This window comes from Dermacentor andersoni, chromosome 9 (assembly GCF_023375885.2).
Source record: "Dermacentor andersoni chromosome 9, qqDerAnde1_hic_scaffold, whole genome shotgun sequence".
Taxonomy (NCBI): domain Eukaryota; kingdom Metazoa; phylum Arthropoda; class Arachnida; order Ixodida; family Ixodidae; genus Dermacentor; species Dermacentor andersoni.
This window is the reverse complement of record NC_092822.1, coordinates 3,467,778-3,484,633: the sequence shown is the minus strand read 5'-3', so window position 1 is coordinate 3,484,633 and position 16,856 is coordinate 3,467,778. Positions and strand designations below refer to the sequence as shown.

The 16,856-nt window shown below is 44.3% G+C and overlaps 1 long non-coding RNA gene across 2 annotated transcripts in view; it reads right to left on the bottom strand.

The window, feature by feature from the left end:
* Positions 1-15,297, bottom strand: part of LOC129383736 (uncharacterized) — a 43,538-nt gene extending 28,241 nt beyond the window's left edge. For both annotated transcript variants that reach the window (XR_011890241.1, XR_011890240.1), the window contains exons 1-2: positions 15,065-15,297; positions 2,340-2,423 (exon numbers count right to left, since the gene is read on the bottom strand). This is a non-coding gene — a long non-coding RNA (uncharacterized lncRNA). The remainder of the gene's footprint in view (positions 1-2,339; positions 2,424-15,064) is intronic.
* Between the last annotated feature and the right edge of the window lie 1,559 nt (positions 15,298-16,856).

Below are 16,856 nucleotides of genomic sequence, written 5' to 3'. Positions count from 1 at the left end.
CAAACTCTATAAAGAATGTGACTTAATGTGCAAGATCAGCGCACTTTGCTACTGTGTGAAAAAGGCATTAGGAGTGGATATTTTACGCTATATTAGAGAGCAGCGGACTACATGCACCAACATTTTTCAGGTTCTGGCAGTCAACTTTTGGAGCCAAGTGACCAATCAAAGCCTTGTGATATTACTGTCACTGTGTTCGCACAAATAATCAACTATGTAAGGAGTTCATCACAATGCAACAGCTGCCACGCTAATTACAACGCCATCCCACTAGAGTAGCAAATGAGCAGGTCATAAAAGCGGCACCAACAGCTGAGTGAGAGTGGGCGTAGGCGATTGCTACAGAAGTTGGTTACAGTCGGCGCACGTCTGGCATGCCAGTATAGGTTGTGGTGCACGCTGTGTCTGTGTGATGTGTGTGGTGCGCGACATGGTGCGGTGGTCGGGACTAACAGAAGCAGACGACAAGGAGTGCGCGCGTCGAGGCGAATTCTGTGCTGGAGGAAAACGACGACGCCAAAGAGCGTCCAGCATGTGAACGCGCGGCGCAAGAAAAGCAAACAAGAAGAAAATGCCAACCTATTAGGAAAGACCATGGGGCGTCAGGCAGCCAATTGGAAGATGACTAATCGTCCAGAGCGAAAGGAAAGGCGAGGTGCGCTGGCAGAAGAGACGAGACGTCGGGAGAGTTCCAGGAAGCGACACCAGGAGAAGGTCAGCCACCGGACCGGGAGTTGAAGACGGGCCATCGGGTTCCGGACCCAAGCCAGCAGGACTTCACCCGACCGAGGCCTCCTGCCAACCCGTTCCTGCGCGTCGCCAGTCTACCCGAGCGTGCCGCCAGCTGCTCAAGGCCGGCGAGCTTCTGTGCCCGTGGGCAGTATGAGAGCAGTCGGACTACGGGCCCGAGTTCTACACCCAGCTGCCCGGCGAGAACGCCGCCCCCGTCTGTCATGCCGCCTGCTGCCCGAAGCCGGTGTTAGAGCTTCTGTGCCCGTGGGCTGGACGAGAGCAGTCGAGCTACAGGCCTGAGTCCTACGCCTAGCTGCCCGGCCAGAACACCCCCGCCATCCACTCGTGCCGCCTAGCCGCCTGCCTCTATCTTCAAGCCAGAGCAAGGGCGCTCCCGTTGCCCGGTCAACCACCCTATACCCCGACCTTTGGTGAGACCGGCGCAACTCCTTTCGTCAGCTTGTCGCCGCGTCACCGCATCGAGACTGTTATGTGTCCCTGCCGTCGTGGCAAGCCCGGACACGCGCACTATTTAACGTCATACTAGCCCCAAGTGTGTTTCTTATTGCCGTGATGTCTATTTGAGTGTTTATTTTATGCTTTCTATTCCCTTCTATTTATTTTTTGAAGCCTCTTTCTAGTTCCATTAAAAGTTTGTGTGTTTTCAGAACCAACGGCTTTGTCCTCAATTAGGTTCTCGGAGGCGCCGCCTAGAGAACCGTTAAAACATTTGGGTACACGAACCTTGCATCACAGTCTGCAAGTTTTCCGCCTCTGTAGTTTAAGTTTTCACTGAAGCTATAAACCGCTTGAACAGATCAGGATTATATACGCACACACACACACAAACGCACACACACACACACACACATATATATTTTTCTTGGGGGGGGGGTGAAGAGGTTTGAAAGCGGGGCGGTCGGATCCCTCCCCCCCAGTCTGAGGCCCCACTAGCCTTTGCCACCTTGCCTCACCTGGTGAGGTGAGTTGTGCCTTCCACTGCTTCGTTGTGTCATTGCTATTTGGCCCATGAGGGCGCTTAGTGCATTCCTAGGTTGCATGTATTAAAGTGGATGTGCCAATCAGGATTACAACTAACTGGGGAAAAACCAAAATAGCATAAGTATTTAGCCCATCCTTACTGGTCGTACACTTGTGAGATCCCTATTTTGAGAAGAAACTGTGCAATTCACTGAAGATAGAAATGATGGATGCAACCAAAGTATATAATTATATCCGTAGTGTGCCACTTACATATTCCAAAGGCATAAATCAATATAACATCTAAAAAGTATTCGTTGTGTATGTGACTAACAGCATGTATTGCACTTGAGCAAGAACCTAATTAAGAGCTCTTGAAAGCGTGGAAAATCCACACTATAATTAAATACACTCCAAATTTAAGTTGCCCTACATGTTGAAAATTGCAAGTGGCAAGGCAGAAAGATTAGGGTGAAAATTAAGAGCACGACAAGGTGTCCGTCACACAATGGCTACCACAGCTGCCTGACCTTTCATTCTCCGCCTCACTTGTACTTGCCAGTCATCATGCCCACTCCGGTGCAGCCTGTGGGGGGACTGGCCGCCTATACACCCAGGGCACTCACCTCCAGTACTACACAAGGGTCAATTCTCGCTGCACCGTGGCAACGACTTTGCTGGGAACACTGACCAACAGCTGCTGCACACCCCTGTAATGCATACGAAATGAAATGAATGCTTTGTTTGTCCCCGTTCATTAAAAAAAAAAAGCATGACAAAGAGCAGGTCTTGCGCCTGCTGGTTTCTCAAAATTTACATTTATTTTTCTGCCGCACTAGCTGACATTTCTGCGCCATTGATAAGTGGGATATATGAATCCAGTAACATTCAGTTAAGATGGCAGGCCACATTCAAAATCCAGTTTTCTTGCACAAGATTGATTTCTTTTTTAACATTTTATGTATGCCCAAACATTCAGAAACATGTTGAAAAGAAATTATCTTCCTACCATCATTAATTTGGGAGTTACAGTGAGTTTTCCAACCCATGCCTCATATTGCAATACCGAAACCACATTGCTTTGGTTCTGAAAATCAGTACTTTTCTTTAATATAAGTACTATTCAAAATACTTTTTTTTCATTTAATGTCTGTAACATTAATGGGTATTTTTGTAATTAGTTGTGCATTTGTAATTATATTAATATCTCTAAAAATGGTCACAAGGCCTCTATAGCCTGTATGTGTTGTTTTTGACATCTTTCACATGATTTGAAGCACTTGTTTATGTTTTTCTCAAAACAAGATTTTGCTCCACCTCATGTTAGGCAAACTTTGATAACTTTTTTCTGAATGAATATCTTCAAATGAAATTTTGTACACGCATTTCTCCCATATAGATGTGGGTAATGAACGAGGACAAAAGAAATTGATACAATATTTTTTTTTTAATTTACAGCTCATTTTACAAATAAATTTGGCCCAAATGAGCTGTTCTTTTTACTTTGCTTAGTTTTTCAAACATTAATTCCTTAATATTTGTCACATTAAATTTGTCCTCGTTCATTGCATAGGTCCCACACTAAGCTACATAAACGACAAAGCTTTAGTCAATTGAGCAATTGATTAGTTACTTATTACTGACGGCACGACTTGCACTTTAAACACATATGACAAAAATTACCTGCCAAAAAATAAAATGAACAATTTCTTTCACTTTAAATAGTTGAGTACGTTAAATAATACACGCTTATTGAGGAAAAAAAGTAATTTCAATCCTGGCTTCTGATATTTTTTTTTATGTTTTGTGTGTGTCCTTCCACCTTAAGGGTCAGCACCGACAAGTGTCTTTTTCTTGCATCCTTTGTTCCGTTTCACCCAATAAGTTCTCTCAAATAGCCTTGGCGCACTTGCCATCAGAATTGTTGCTTTTATTCACAATTAGGTGGCCTAAATTGTTATAGTCTATACTACAAGTCTAGCATTGGATTCTCCTGCATATAAGGCGTCTGCATGCCAGGCTTTGCCTCATTGTGTTGCTGCAATGCTCATTTTCAATGGTGAATTCTTTAAACATAGACAGAGGCAAAACTAACACATGCAGTGCACTGTCACACAATGAACACATAAAAATGGCACATGTCGCATTGTTAGTGGATTTGGAGAAAAGGCACGTTGCTCAAGCACACCAACGGGAGGCAACCTTCTCTTTGCAGACCCTGACCAGTGTATGGAGCCTATACACCTCGTGCACTGCCTATAGAGGTGCCACTGAAAGCCACCTAGCGGACGCTTCTAACAGTACACGCGGGAGCAGTAGCAGACGACAACCCTTTGCAGCAAGGATGGCTGAAGTTCGCAGCTGCGATTTCTCCTTTGTTTGGGTGCCAGGCTGCTTCTTCTGCGGTGACAGCTGTAGGGAAGATGCTGACCTCTGTGCGAGCGGGTATGAACATGATGTTACCGGTGTTTGGGACAACATGGTCCACATACGTGCAAGGTGTGTCCCGCAGACAAACGCCATGAACCCCATTTACATGACGTGGAGCTCATGTTCACTAGCCGATAAATTTTGTTGAGTAATGCGATCTCTCTATGGTTTTTTTTAATCTACCCTTGCCGCAATGCTGCTTCTGTACCTGAATAATAAGCACACGTCATTAGTGCAGACTTATATCAAACAAATCCACACGGTGCAATCTCTGCATATGCCGTTGTGATTTTTCTGCCGATTAATACATGTGACATCGCCGAATAAGTGCAGTCGAAGTCGCCTCAAGAAGAGTAATTGCCAATTTATTGATGGAAACGCGTACACTAGCCAACGAAGTCACCAAACACACAGGTTAATAAAAGCGTGTGTTAGTGTTGTACCGCCGAAGCAATTCTGCTGAATATGCCGATGAACTACCGTTCCCGCTGCAGTTTGTGCAATTTTAAATTCCTCAAGGGAGCTGCTTGGAAACGTACAAAGCTAAACACTGACTAATTTTTCAGTACTTTTTTATATTACTAGAGAGAGGTGCCACATATATTTAAAGGCAGAGCAGCGCCAGTCAAAGTAGATGAGCGCTGGCAGCAAGGCCCGGTTTAGTCGTCTGCAGCGTATGTATAAGAAAGAATTCAGTTGAGTGCAAAACTTACATGCAAGAAGGGACTACGTTTTGAAACAAACAAATCACTCGGCGTGTTGTTTGCTCAGGCAGCATCGAGGTGTTATGACTTCCCAAACAGGACGCGCACTTTTCAGCGAGAAATGGAACAAAAATACCATATGTAGCAGCGATTAGCAATTCTCGCCCTGAACTACCTATTTTCTAAACACATTTCCAAAAACGCAAATAATATCTAGGACACAGCATGATTTATACCCTTTACAAACAAGGCAGGGTGAAAACTTCGCAGCTCAAAAGAATCGACAAGAGTTATGCATGGAACAACTAGCAACAGTTAAACATGTGCGAAGCCACGCACAAAATATATGTAAAAACATGAAGTGCGCGACAGCTGGTGCGAGGATTTACCGCGCCACATGAAACCAACAATTTCAGTTCTTGCAAACTTCAGTAGCTTTAACATACAACGCAATGCGCTCGTGCAGTCGTGCTGCCTAGCTAGCGTAACGCAGTAAAGAAGCGGAAAACAGCATTCCGAACTTTAGCGAAATGCCTTTAAACCTCATGCTGCACTGCAGATGAACTCCGTTGCTCACGCGTCTAACTATGATCGAGTGGAAAAAAACACCGACGAGACAAAGGAAAGGATGAGAACAAGAAATTTCCCTTCGAAGCGACGATCCATTTTTGCTACCGTTGCTCCCGCTGATGAGGCTTTGCCGGGAATGATTAGAACCGTATCGCCGGCACGTTTTCACCGGTATTTGAGCCCTCCACCCTGCAACAATTCTTCTTCAATATTCCCTGAAGCTTGGGCCACCCTACACGTGTGAATGGTGTTGCCTATCTTGCTCTGAAAACGTGAATAAGGCAGAGAAGCACGATCAACGACACAACAAACTACGGCGCGCGCCAGGCTCCTCTCCCACGTGTTCTGCACAAGGCCGCCACCAGTGGCGCGTCCGTCGGCGTGCACGGCGCGTATACTTAGTGAAATGACATGACCAAACTATAAAGACGCATGTATGCACATTTATTTTGTATTTGCGTTCACAATAGTATTTAGCTAAAATTAAAGCCTTTATCCCCCATTTTTGAATTTTCTACATACCTTTATCAACTTTGTTTTCAATGTTTGTTTTCAGTTTTTTTCAATGGGTACTTTATTCATACGATAAGTCACTAGCATTTTTCACTGACTATATTTATTCGCATGAAGGTTAGTTAGTTAGTTTGGGTTTAGTGGCACAAAGGCAACTAAGGCCATGCTGCTCCAGTCACAAGACAAAATAAAACGGAACGTTAGGGCAGGTAAACCTGCATTACATTATAGTTGGTGTAAATAACCAGTTTTTTCTAAAAAGTCGAAGAGGTTAGGAAATGGCACTAGGGGGTCATCTGCTAGTAATAGGGCAGGGTGTAATGGAATGTGCAAATTATACAGGCTGTGTAAAAACCTCCGTCTCAGTGTATCAATGTGTGGACATGTTATTAAGATGTGCATGACTCTAAGAGCTTCATTACATTTTTTGCAAGTTGCCGGGTTTTCTTTTCGGAGAAGGAAATTGTGCGTCAGATGTGTGTGTCCAATTCGAAGTCGACACAAGATCACCTCGTAAAATCGTTGCTGGTGACTGCATGATTTCCACTCGCCAATTACAGGTTTAATTAGATGAAGCTTGTTGCTTAAACAATTGTCCCAATCGTGTTGCCATTTTGACGTCAGGGCCTTCCGAATCACATTGACACTGTCTTTATATGGAAGTCTTGTATTTTGAATGTTTTTGTGCGCTGCCATTGATGCGCATCTATCCGCTGCTTCGTTACCCAATATTCCAACATGGCTTGGTACCCAGCAAAACTTAATTGATCTGCCATATTTGTTTGACGATAATGCGTTCAAAATATTGCCTAACAAGGGTTCACTTTGGGATTTCATGTGAAGAGCCTTCAGTACGCTTAATGAATCTGTGTATATTACAGTGCTTTCAAGTTTGTCAGCAATGATCTTTTGAACTACCGTCCATATTGCATACACTTCGGCTGTGTAGACAGAGGCATGCTGAGGTAGTCGAATACTTGTTTCCCAATTTTCTGTTGTGGCCCCCACACCCACGTGTTTTTCCGTTTTAGAGCCATCTGTATAAAATTTCATGTAATCTTTATACTTGTTTTGAAGAGCGCGGAATTCTTGTATGATGTGTTCATGTGGTGTGTCTCTTTTCTTTAAATGTGTTGGTGTCCAGTCAGCTAACGGCGTGAAATCACACCACGGGGGCAAACGTTCTGGCTTTCTGGCAACCTGGAGGACTTCGCGAGGGATGTCATAATCCCGATAGTATTCCTCGTACCGCAGGATAAGCGGCCTAATTATGTTTGGTTTATTTGTATAATGTAAGCGTGAGCTGCACTGTGTGACGATGTTGTAGCATATGTGTTGTGGTGAGGATCGGATTCTGAGTATGTAGGAAAAAGTTAGTAGCGCTCTGCGATGCTGTAAAGGAGGCTCATTACATTCAACATGTAAGCTCTGGACAGGCGATGTTCTGTAAGCACCGCATGCCAGTCGTAGTCCTAGGTTATGGACTGGATCAAGTCGTTGGACGTAAGATAGTCTGGCTGAACCACATGTAATGCTACCGTAGTCTAATATGCTACGCACCAAAGTGCGGTAGATGTGTAGCAGGCATTTACGGTCAGAGCCCCACCGTTTCTGGGAGAGGATTTTTAGAATGTTAAGTGCATTGTTCGCTTTGATTTTAATACTATTGATGTGCGCGAGAAAGTTCAACTTTTTATCAAACCGAACACCCAGAAACTTGTGTTCTTGTTTCACGGGTAGCGTGGCATCCTGTAGTTTAAGGATGAGATCTGGTTGTAGGCCCCTTTTTTGTGTAAAGACAACACTAATAGTTTTTTCACTTGAGAAGCGAAAGCCGTTTTCAGATGCCCATTGCATTAGTTTGTTTAATGTAATTTGAATTTGTCGTTCGCAGGCTGCCATGTTCGATGCACGACACGCAATTTGTAGATCATCCACATATAAGAAATGCATTATGGAGGATGGAATTACATTATTGAGCGAGTTCATTTTCACTACAAACAATGTTGTGCTCAATACACATCCCTGAGGTACTCCGTTTTCCTGAATAAGTACGCGGGACAGCACCGTTCCTAAACGCACTTGGAATGTTCGATCGGACATGAAATCAGCAAGACATTTAAGCATTCTACCGCGGATCCCTAAATCCGCTAAATCCCTTAAAATACCATACCTCCATGTTGTGTCATACGCCTTTTCTAGATCAAAGAAAACAGTGAGACAGTATTGCTTGTGTAGAAAGGCCGCACGTATCTCGTGTTCTAGCCGAACTAACTGATCTGTTGTAGAGCAGCCTTTCTTGTACCCACACTGATGATTGTCGAGCAGGTTCTCAGTTTCGAGGCCGTATGCCAATCTGATGTTTGTAATGGATTCATAGGACTTGGCAAGACAGCTTGTTAGTGCTATAGGCCGGTAGCTGGTAGCTGTTGTAGGATGCTTTCCAGCTTTCAAGAAAGGGATTATAATGGCTTTTTTCCACTCAATCGGCATTTTTCCTGTTTCCCAGATTATGTTAAAAAACGGAGCAATGTCTTAATTGCTTTTGGGGATAGGTGTGCGAGCACTGTGTAATGTATTCTGTCCGGACCTGGCGCTGTTTTTTTGCCAGTAGTAAGTACTCTGTTCATTTCCGGAAGTGTTAAAGGGGCATTATATGATCTCTCGGAACTTCCTGTTGTCGGAAGCTTTTGTTTTTCTACTGATTGTTTATATTTTTGAAATTCAGTGGAATAGTTTGTTGAGCTTGATATGTTATGGAAATGCTGCCCTAATATGTCTGCTTGTTCTTTTAAATTCGTCTGTGTACCTGGAGGTGAGAGTATGGGGATCGTATAAGGAGCGTACTCGCTTCTAAATTTACGAAGCTGATCCCACATTCTTTTGGATGTTATTGAGCTATTGATGGAGGATACATACGTTTGCCAAGACTGTCTTTCAGCTTGCCTACGCGTGTACCTGGCTTTCGCCTTTGCTTTTTTTGAAATACAGGAGGTTATCTTGTGTCGGGTATCGCCGAAAGATACCCCACGCTTTGTTTTGTGCTTTTTTAGTTTGTGTACATTCATTTGTCCACCAGGGTTTTAGTTTTTTCCTTAAGAAGCCGGAGGATTGCGGGATCGTCTGTTCTGCTGCAGCAAGTATGGAGGCAATAATCTTTTCATTCATTTCGTCTATAGTTTGATCATCTGATATGTCATCCAGACTCGCCTTCTCACTGAAGAGAGGCCAGTATGCTAGATGGAGTTTCCAACGGGGTGATCTTAATGGTACTGTAGGGAAAGGAGATGTTTTTTTAATAATGCCGGGCATATGATCACTACCATAAGGATTGTTAATAACACTCCATTTAAAATCGATCAACACAGATGCAGTGCACAGCCCCAGATCAAGACAGCTCATGGCTCCTGTGCTTGGGGAGCAGTAGGTTGCCGCACCAGTGATTAAAAGGCATATTTCGTTAGTCAGGATAAAATCTTCAAGTGTTTGTCCCCTGGTGTCAGTTGTTTTGCTACCCCATAATATGTTATGAGCGTTAAAATCACCTGCTATTAAAAAAGGTTTAGGTAGCTGGTTTAAAATTAACTCCAGATGTCTTACAGTAAAATGTGAATGTGGTGGAATGTACATTGAACAAATGGTAATGGTTTTATGTGCTAAAACCGTGACAGCAACGGCTTCTAAGTGAGTATTAATGGCAACTTCTCTAGCTGCAATGCCGCTCCGTAGAACTATAGCTACACCACCCGAAAGCCGGTTCGCCTGAGTACGATCGCACCGTACAACAGTGAAGCCTTTTAAAATGTTTTTGTGCTTTTCGCCTAAGTTTGTTTCTTGTAAGCACAAGGCCAGAGGCGCGAAGTTACTTAACAAGTCTTTGATGTCACCTAAATTGTGTAAAAGCCCTCTACAATTCCAATGGATAATAAAAGCCATCTTGAAATTGAAAGGTCAGAAATGGCACTACGGAAAACTAAGAGGTGGGATTATAGGTGACATGGATAAAAAGACTAATACAAATGAGCGATAACCTTTAGGTTATCGCTTTCTTATTTTGAGTGGTTACTGGGATTTTGTCCCTCTTACCGCGCTCGAGAGAGCGCTTGTCCTTCGGTGTCAATGACACCGGGGTTTTTGTGTCGACCTCCATCGCTCTCTCTGAGGCGCTGGAGGACCGAGAGTTAGGCGCCGAGACATGTGCCTCGGGCCTTGGGGTTCGTTTGATTTTAGGGCCCTGCGGGACTGGTGTCTGCAGGGCCATCGAAGAGGGTGGAGCAGTACTGACTGCTTCCACCACAGGGGCGGGAGGAGTCACTGCGGCACCACTGCGCGTGGGCTCGGAGGACTCCGGAGGCCTCTGTGACGCTGCCCCCGCCTGCGTCACATCGGCATAACTTCTTCGCAGAAGATATGATAGCTGCCGGGCTTCAAAGAACGAAATTTTTTCTTTTACAGTTAGAGCAATGACTACTTTTTCTTTTTTCCAGCAAGGGCAGGACCGCGAATAAGCTGAGTGATCTTCCTTGCAGTTAACACAATGTGGGGAAGAGGTGCAATTCTCAGATTGGGGTTCATTGGAGCTGCATTTAGCACAAGTTGTTTGTCCTCGGCATGCATGTGAAGCGTGTCCAAACCTTTGGCACTTGAAACATCGTCTGGGGTTTGGTATATATGGTCTCACATTGACTTTAACATAACCAGCATTGAGCGAGGTAGGCATTACGCTTGTTCCGAAGGTGAGTATAACGTGTTTGGTGGGGATTTCTTGATAGTTTCTGCGGATTACTATTCTCTGTACTTTGGTAACATTTTGTTCCTGGAAACCTTCCAGCAGTTCCTCGTCGCTTAAACCAATAAAGTCTTCTTCAGATATTACTCCCCTGCTTGTATTGAATGTTCTGTGGGCTGAAACAGTCACTGTCGCCTCGCCAATACTGGTAAGTTCAGACAGCTTATCTGCTTGATCTTTATTACTCAGTTCTAGGAGGAGGTCCCCGCTAGGCATTTTAGAGGCTTTGTATGTCGGTCTGATTTTATCTTTTAGGCATTTGGCTACAAGGAATGGGGAGAGCGTTCTAACAGGCGTGTTGCTTTCACTGTGGACTACATAGTATTTGGGGAAAGATGGAGCGTTGCTTCAAAAGGAGAATTGAAATGGTACTTCGGTGCGGCATCTTTTCAGATGCCGATCATGGACAACAGAGATTTGAGCTGCCATAGGAAAGTGTGTGTGCTCGGCAACAGCGCCGACCACCCACCACGGAGCCCAATGAGGGGACGCGGCAGAGCTTGTGATCAAGCCTGCACGACGCCAGCCGTACGCCGTCACTATAACCAAATATGGTGTACCCAAGGTAGGATAGCTACACAAGGTTAACCCTTGCCGCCGTGGAGGAAGGAAGTAAATGGAAGAGAGACAGGAAAGGACGACTGCCGATTTCCCCCGGGTGGGTCAGTCCGGGGGTGCCATCTACGTGAAGCAGAGGCCAAAGAGGTGTGCTGCCTCCGCCGGCGGGCCTTAAAGGTCCGAACACCCGGCATCGGCTCAACCCCCAGGGCCCTCTTTTCCCCGGACACGGCTAAGCCGCGCACGGCTACACGCGGGAGGGGCCAACCCTCGTGTGCTCGGGTACGTGGTGTTGCAACACACCAAACGCCTGCTGACGCAGACGCCCCTGTGGGGTTCGCATGAAGGATCACCAATGTTGATGTTTTTCATTGCCAATTTGCTGTCTCTTTCTGAGTATGTTATTTCTTTTATGGTAGCGTCTAGTTATGTTGCATTATCCCTGCTTGATTTCCCAATTGAGATTCAATGAATTCATAAAAACGCGCAGGAAAAGTGCTTGGGCATCAAAAAGTCCTTCATAAAACACACAAAACCACAATATGCGACCATGATGTACTAGTCATGAATAGGACAAACAGGACAGGACAGCACAGTGTATGTCGTCTCTGCTTTTGGCCTGTCCTTTGCACTGCGCTTTTTGAACGTTTCAAATATGAGGAACAAACATTGTCATGCAGTGACAAATTGGATAGAGTAAGTATGTACGTTAAATAGCTACATATATATATATATTCATTATTAGAAAAAAGGTATTACAAGCCCTTGCACTAGGCTGTATTGAAATATAATGTTTACTTTGCAAATCACTTGTACCCATCACACCAACTTTGACTGTTACACCCCTGACACATGGACACTCCAAAGGCCTTTGGACTAAGTGACATCTATCAGAAAGGCATTAACACAGTGTGAACACATTTTTTTTTTTACTGCAATTGGCAATCTTATACTTGACACACTTTCCGGCATCTATCTAGCTGTCTATGTCCATTTCCAACGGTTTTTCATAACCCACGCAACTTCGGCAACTGGGTAGTCCTGTCTAAATATATATTCACACATGCACCACGCATGGACATGTCCCGAGGGAAGCGCAAGAGAGGAGCGCCATGCGCCTAGTACACAATTCATTGCCCAGCAGTGGCAATGCAGCGTGTAGCTACATTGCTTCAATGCTACTCGCAATAGTGTAAGCCTTCATCTTGATATGCATTCTGCCAGAATTTTTTGTAAAGGACCGCTGTGAAAAGGGATCCTGCATGGGCATAGAGCAGTAACCTCACACGCAGCTCTTTAACAACCAAAAACAAGGCAAAACACAATTTTGTCTTGCTAATAATTTTAGTGCTTGCAAAAACAATTTTATACTTAGAATCATCGACTGTTGGGCCAGTTGGTGCATTATGTGTTGCTGAGCAGATAAAGGGCAGAAGAGAGAAATAAACTTTATTGTGAGACCAGGCTCCTTGAGCCCAAAGGGCAGAAGGAAATCATTTTCTTCCGCCCTTATTCAGGTCAACGCCACAACATATTATACTTCACAGTGACACAATATGTCGGGCAGTGAATGTCTGCTGCAGCTGTACTCTCAAGTTGTCAAAGCCCTTACCACAATAGCATGGTGTCCTGTCATGTAGGCCTTCGGCAGCTTCGTCCACATGCTGCACACACGGCGCTGTGTGATTAGTATAGTTCTAGTTTTGTCAGGGTTTCGAATCACCACATGCCTCTTTAGTTTGACATTTATTGTTCGTTCGGACCATCATATCCTAAAAACCTAAACACAGCTGCACAGCAGCAATGCACAATGCTTCGGCGAGGAAACTGCTTTTGAATGGGATGAGATGATAGACACGAGTGCTGTTAGCCATGTGTGTGCGTGTAAATGCATTCCAGGCATTGACCAATGCATCACCTTGAAGATATACCCCGAACAAAAAAAAAGCATGAGAAGTCAGAAGCATTTGCTACCCACAAGTACGTTGAACTGTGCATCAGTTAAACCTCCACATTCTATCTCAAGGAGTTGGCATACCTTAAATGCGTTTTGAAAATGTGTCCTGCTCTCATGCAATTGGCCTTTCACTAAGAATAAACATTCTGGTTGCTAGTCCGTCGTGCTCGTGTCTTTTTGTCTTATTAAAGATGGCACTGTTTCTTCACCGAAGTACACACGCCCATGGGCAAAAGTATAAATAGCTTGGATGTGACATTACGGACACAGCTTGTCACTGTGATGGTTCTTCAATAAGGCACTTAAGATGATATCAGTGTATCATATTCAGTGCCATAAATAAATTTCTTCCATGAAGGAAGAAAACGTCAGGAGAGGCTTCTGCCCTACCAGCTGTGTTTGGAGCTGCACAAGACACCAATGGATGCAGCTACTCATTGTGCCAGTTCACCAACATGGCACCTTGGATGACATCAGTAAAAGTCATGTATAAGGAATTATGCCATAAATATGATTTGTCTTCTCACCTTTGCATGTAAATTGAAATTGAGGACTGCAATTGAAACTTCACATTGCAAACTTTCCATTGTGCTCATCAATTACAGCGTCTGCATCTGCTTACTGGCGTACCAACTGGACCGATTTGGCAGACTGTCAATTCACAATGCTCATCTGCTACCAGAAGGTGGAACCAGCTGGGCTGTCCTTGCTCCACACCGAGCCAAATGGGCCTTCACAGCCAAGTTGACTGCAAGACATTGGCACCCGAGAAATGCGCTCAGATGCCAATGAAAACAACAAGAGTTCTCTGCAATTTCTGAACATGTGAAATGTGAGTGGCAACACTCAATTTAAAAATGTCTAATGCTGCAACATGACTAAAATTGGTTAATCATTTTTTTTCCTGCATTATTCAGAGACACAATTTCTTTAACACTTCATCGGTTTGTTTAGAGAAACAGCCTCATGCGTCTTGCTGCATACTTACTGAAAAAATATAAAGGAAATCGTACTATACTGTGCGTCGACAACAAAACTCCATTTGGTAACGGGTCCTTCAATGAAGTGTTTTCTTCAGTATTAAGAGCCTGTGCTTGCCTTTGAAGTCCTTAATGCTTGCCAGACATATGATAAAAAGTGGCTATGTGTGAATACGGATTCTGCAAAATAATTAAGCATAACTGCCCAAATGCCTCGTTTTACTGGATGTCGTGTGGCCCTTTGTTGGTTAGAACAAATTAAAAAAGAAATTGCACAGATTTCTTATGGTGCTATTTAATTTTAACTAAACGCATTGAGGCATGCATAATACGTCTTTTTGCATACAATTAATGTTCGTTGCTGGAACTAATTTAGTCGATGCAATGCAGGCAAAAGCATGTGCGACGTGATAGTGAGGAGAGCGTACTTAAATTGCCAAGTCCTTTTTATACAAGTTTACATCGGGGAGAGCGAGAACCTGCTCTCTGGATTGTGGCGCCGGGAACGCACTGTCATCGCTTCCGGAGGTCAGAGAGGATCAAATGATGACAACCCTACCGCACAACAGCAGCAGCGCACGATTAGAAACGATAAAATTCATTCAAGACCACACTAGTCATGGCATGCGTACGGTTACGAATATATGTCATGCATTCCCACAATTTAAATCAAGTGCGATAACAGACCACAGATTACCACAAACGGACTAATGCACACGAGGACACGAGCGCGTGGCACCATAGAAATGATACAGGCTAAGCATGTCAGTACAATTTCTTTCGCTATGCCAATACTACCAGCACTATCTCCGCCCATAGAGTTTCTCGCTATATTCCAATATGATATTACCTAGAAGGAAATCTGGAGCTGCCACGCTGCTCCAGTCACCATAGTTGCGCTGTTGTATACAGGGTCCTGAATATGTCGCTGCGCATGTTCGAAAAAAGATTTTGCATTCATCGCTGCGATGTTCTTGCTCAAATTTTGCAGAACGATCGCATTTTGGCTTTGTTTAGTATAACACTTGGCACCGTTTATTGCCTTGTCAAACAATTAAGAACCAATCTTAGAGAAGGAAAACTGTGTACCTTTCACAGTGGTACGAAAATAAGCAGCGGCAGCGCATGGAACTTAGTGGGGCGGACACCAGATGGCGCTGCTCAACCAGTAGGAGCCCATATCCTCCTTGTAGGAGCCGAGTGGGACGTTGAGTGTTTGGAGCACTAGGTCGTGATTTGTAGGTTTGTAGCATAGAGTTTCTAAATAATACCCTAGAGGGAAATGTGGCGCTAGTGTCTACGGGGGTTCTAGTGAGCGTTGCCTCAACCCAAGGAGGATAGATTTATATATCCTCCTTGCCTCAACCTAACGTTGCCTCAACCTACATGGGAATGATGGGAAGTACAGGCTTCGGATTGACTTCAATCTTTAGACTAGTGGTCTTTGCTTGCAGCGCAGTAAAAAAAGCTGTACTCAGATATTATGGCGTAAAATATAATTTTATTTCTGCAGTATGTTATATAATGTACAACACGCTACATAAACTTTGTATTACATTGAGATGGAAGCATGGTTTACTATGGTTTGCTACTAGGACACACGAGGGTATGCATACTTGTGCGATTCTGTTCCCGATTTAACGCCAAAGAATAATTATTAATTTATTTTTGCAACAGCAATAACAACCGTGCATGTACTTATATAAGAATACTCATGAAGTATTTCTGGAAATAAAAATATTGTATTGTGAGAAAGCGTTGCGCCCTTGAGCGGAATGCTACAAGTGTCGTCTGCTACGACGCCTGCTCGCTGCAACGCGAGACTTTTCTCGCAGAGGACAGGCACTTGCGAACTCTCTCGCTCTTTCGAAAGGCTGTGTCGGCTGTCACGATTGCTGAACGTCTTCAAGTACTTTTAAACACATCTGCTGCAGTGCTAGCTAGGACGCTATTGGCCTCCTACAAGTATTTCGTCATCATATGTTATATTGACGTACCGCTTCCGAAGCGTTATGACGTGGCTTTGCACTTACCCATTTTGCGACACTAGACTACAGCCAGGGAGCAGCAACCTTTCCTACCACAAGTAAGTTTGTGTTCTCAAAGTCCTAAAGCGTTTCAATGAGCCCATTAACAAGCAATGCATAATGAAGCTCTCAATAAAATTTGATTGTCAAGCCACTAGAAGTACAACTGTCTTGTATCAGTAGTGCCTTCTTCTTCCTATTCTGAAGTTTCATAAAGCACGTAACGCTACAGTGTTAACCTAACACACTTAATTAACAACCCAAGGTCCAAACGCTCAAAACATGTTCTTTCAACGTTTACGATGCCGTCGCTTTTTCGTCAGGGCTTCGACGCCACACCGCAACACAAACATCGTCCCAGTCGCTGGCCCAACGCGCTATCGCCACTTCGAGCAACATAACAAAGGCAGAGAGCTTTGCGTTGCACTGCCCCACTGCAGGTTATGGCAATTGCGCTTGGAGCGAAACCAAAAGTGCCAAAAAATACTTGTAGACTAGTTTGCCAGTCAATAGAATGCCAATCCGAAGCCTGTACTTCCCATCATTCCCATGATGGTTGAACGATCGCAGCGCCAGATTTTCCTCTGGGTATACTGATATGAAACTCCATGGTTT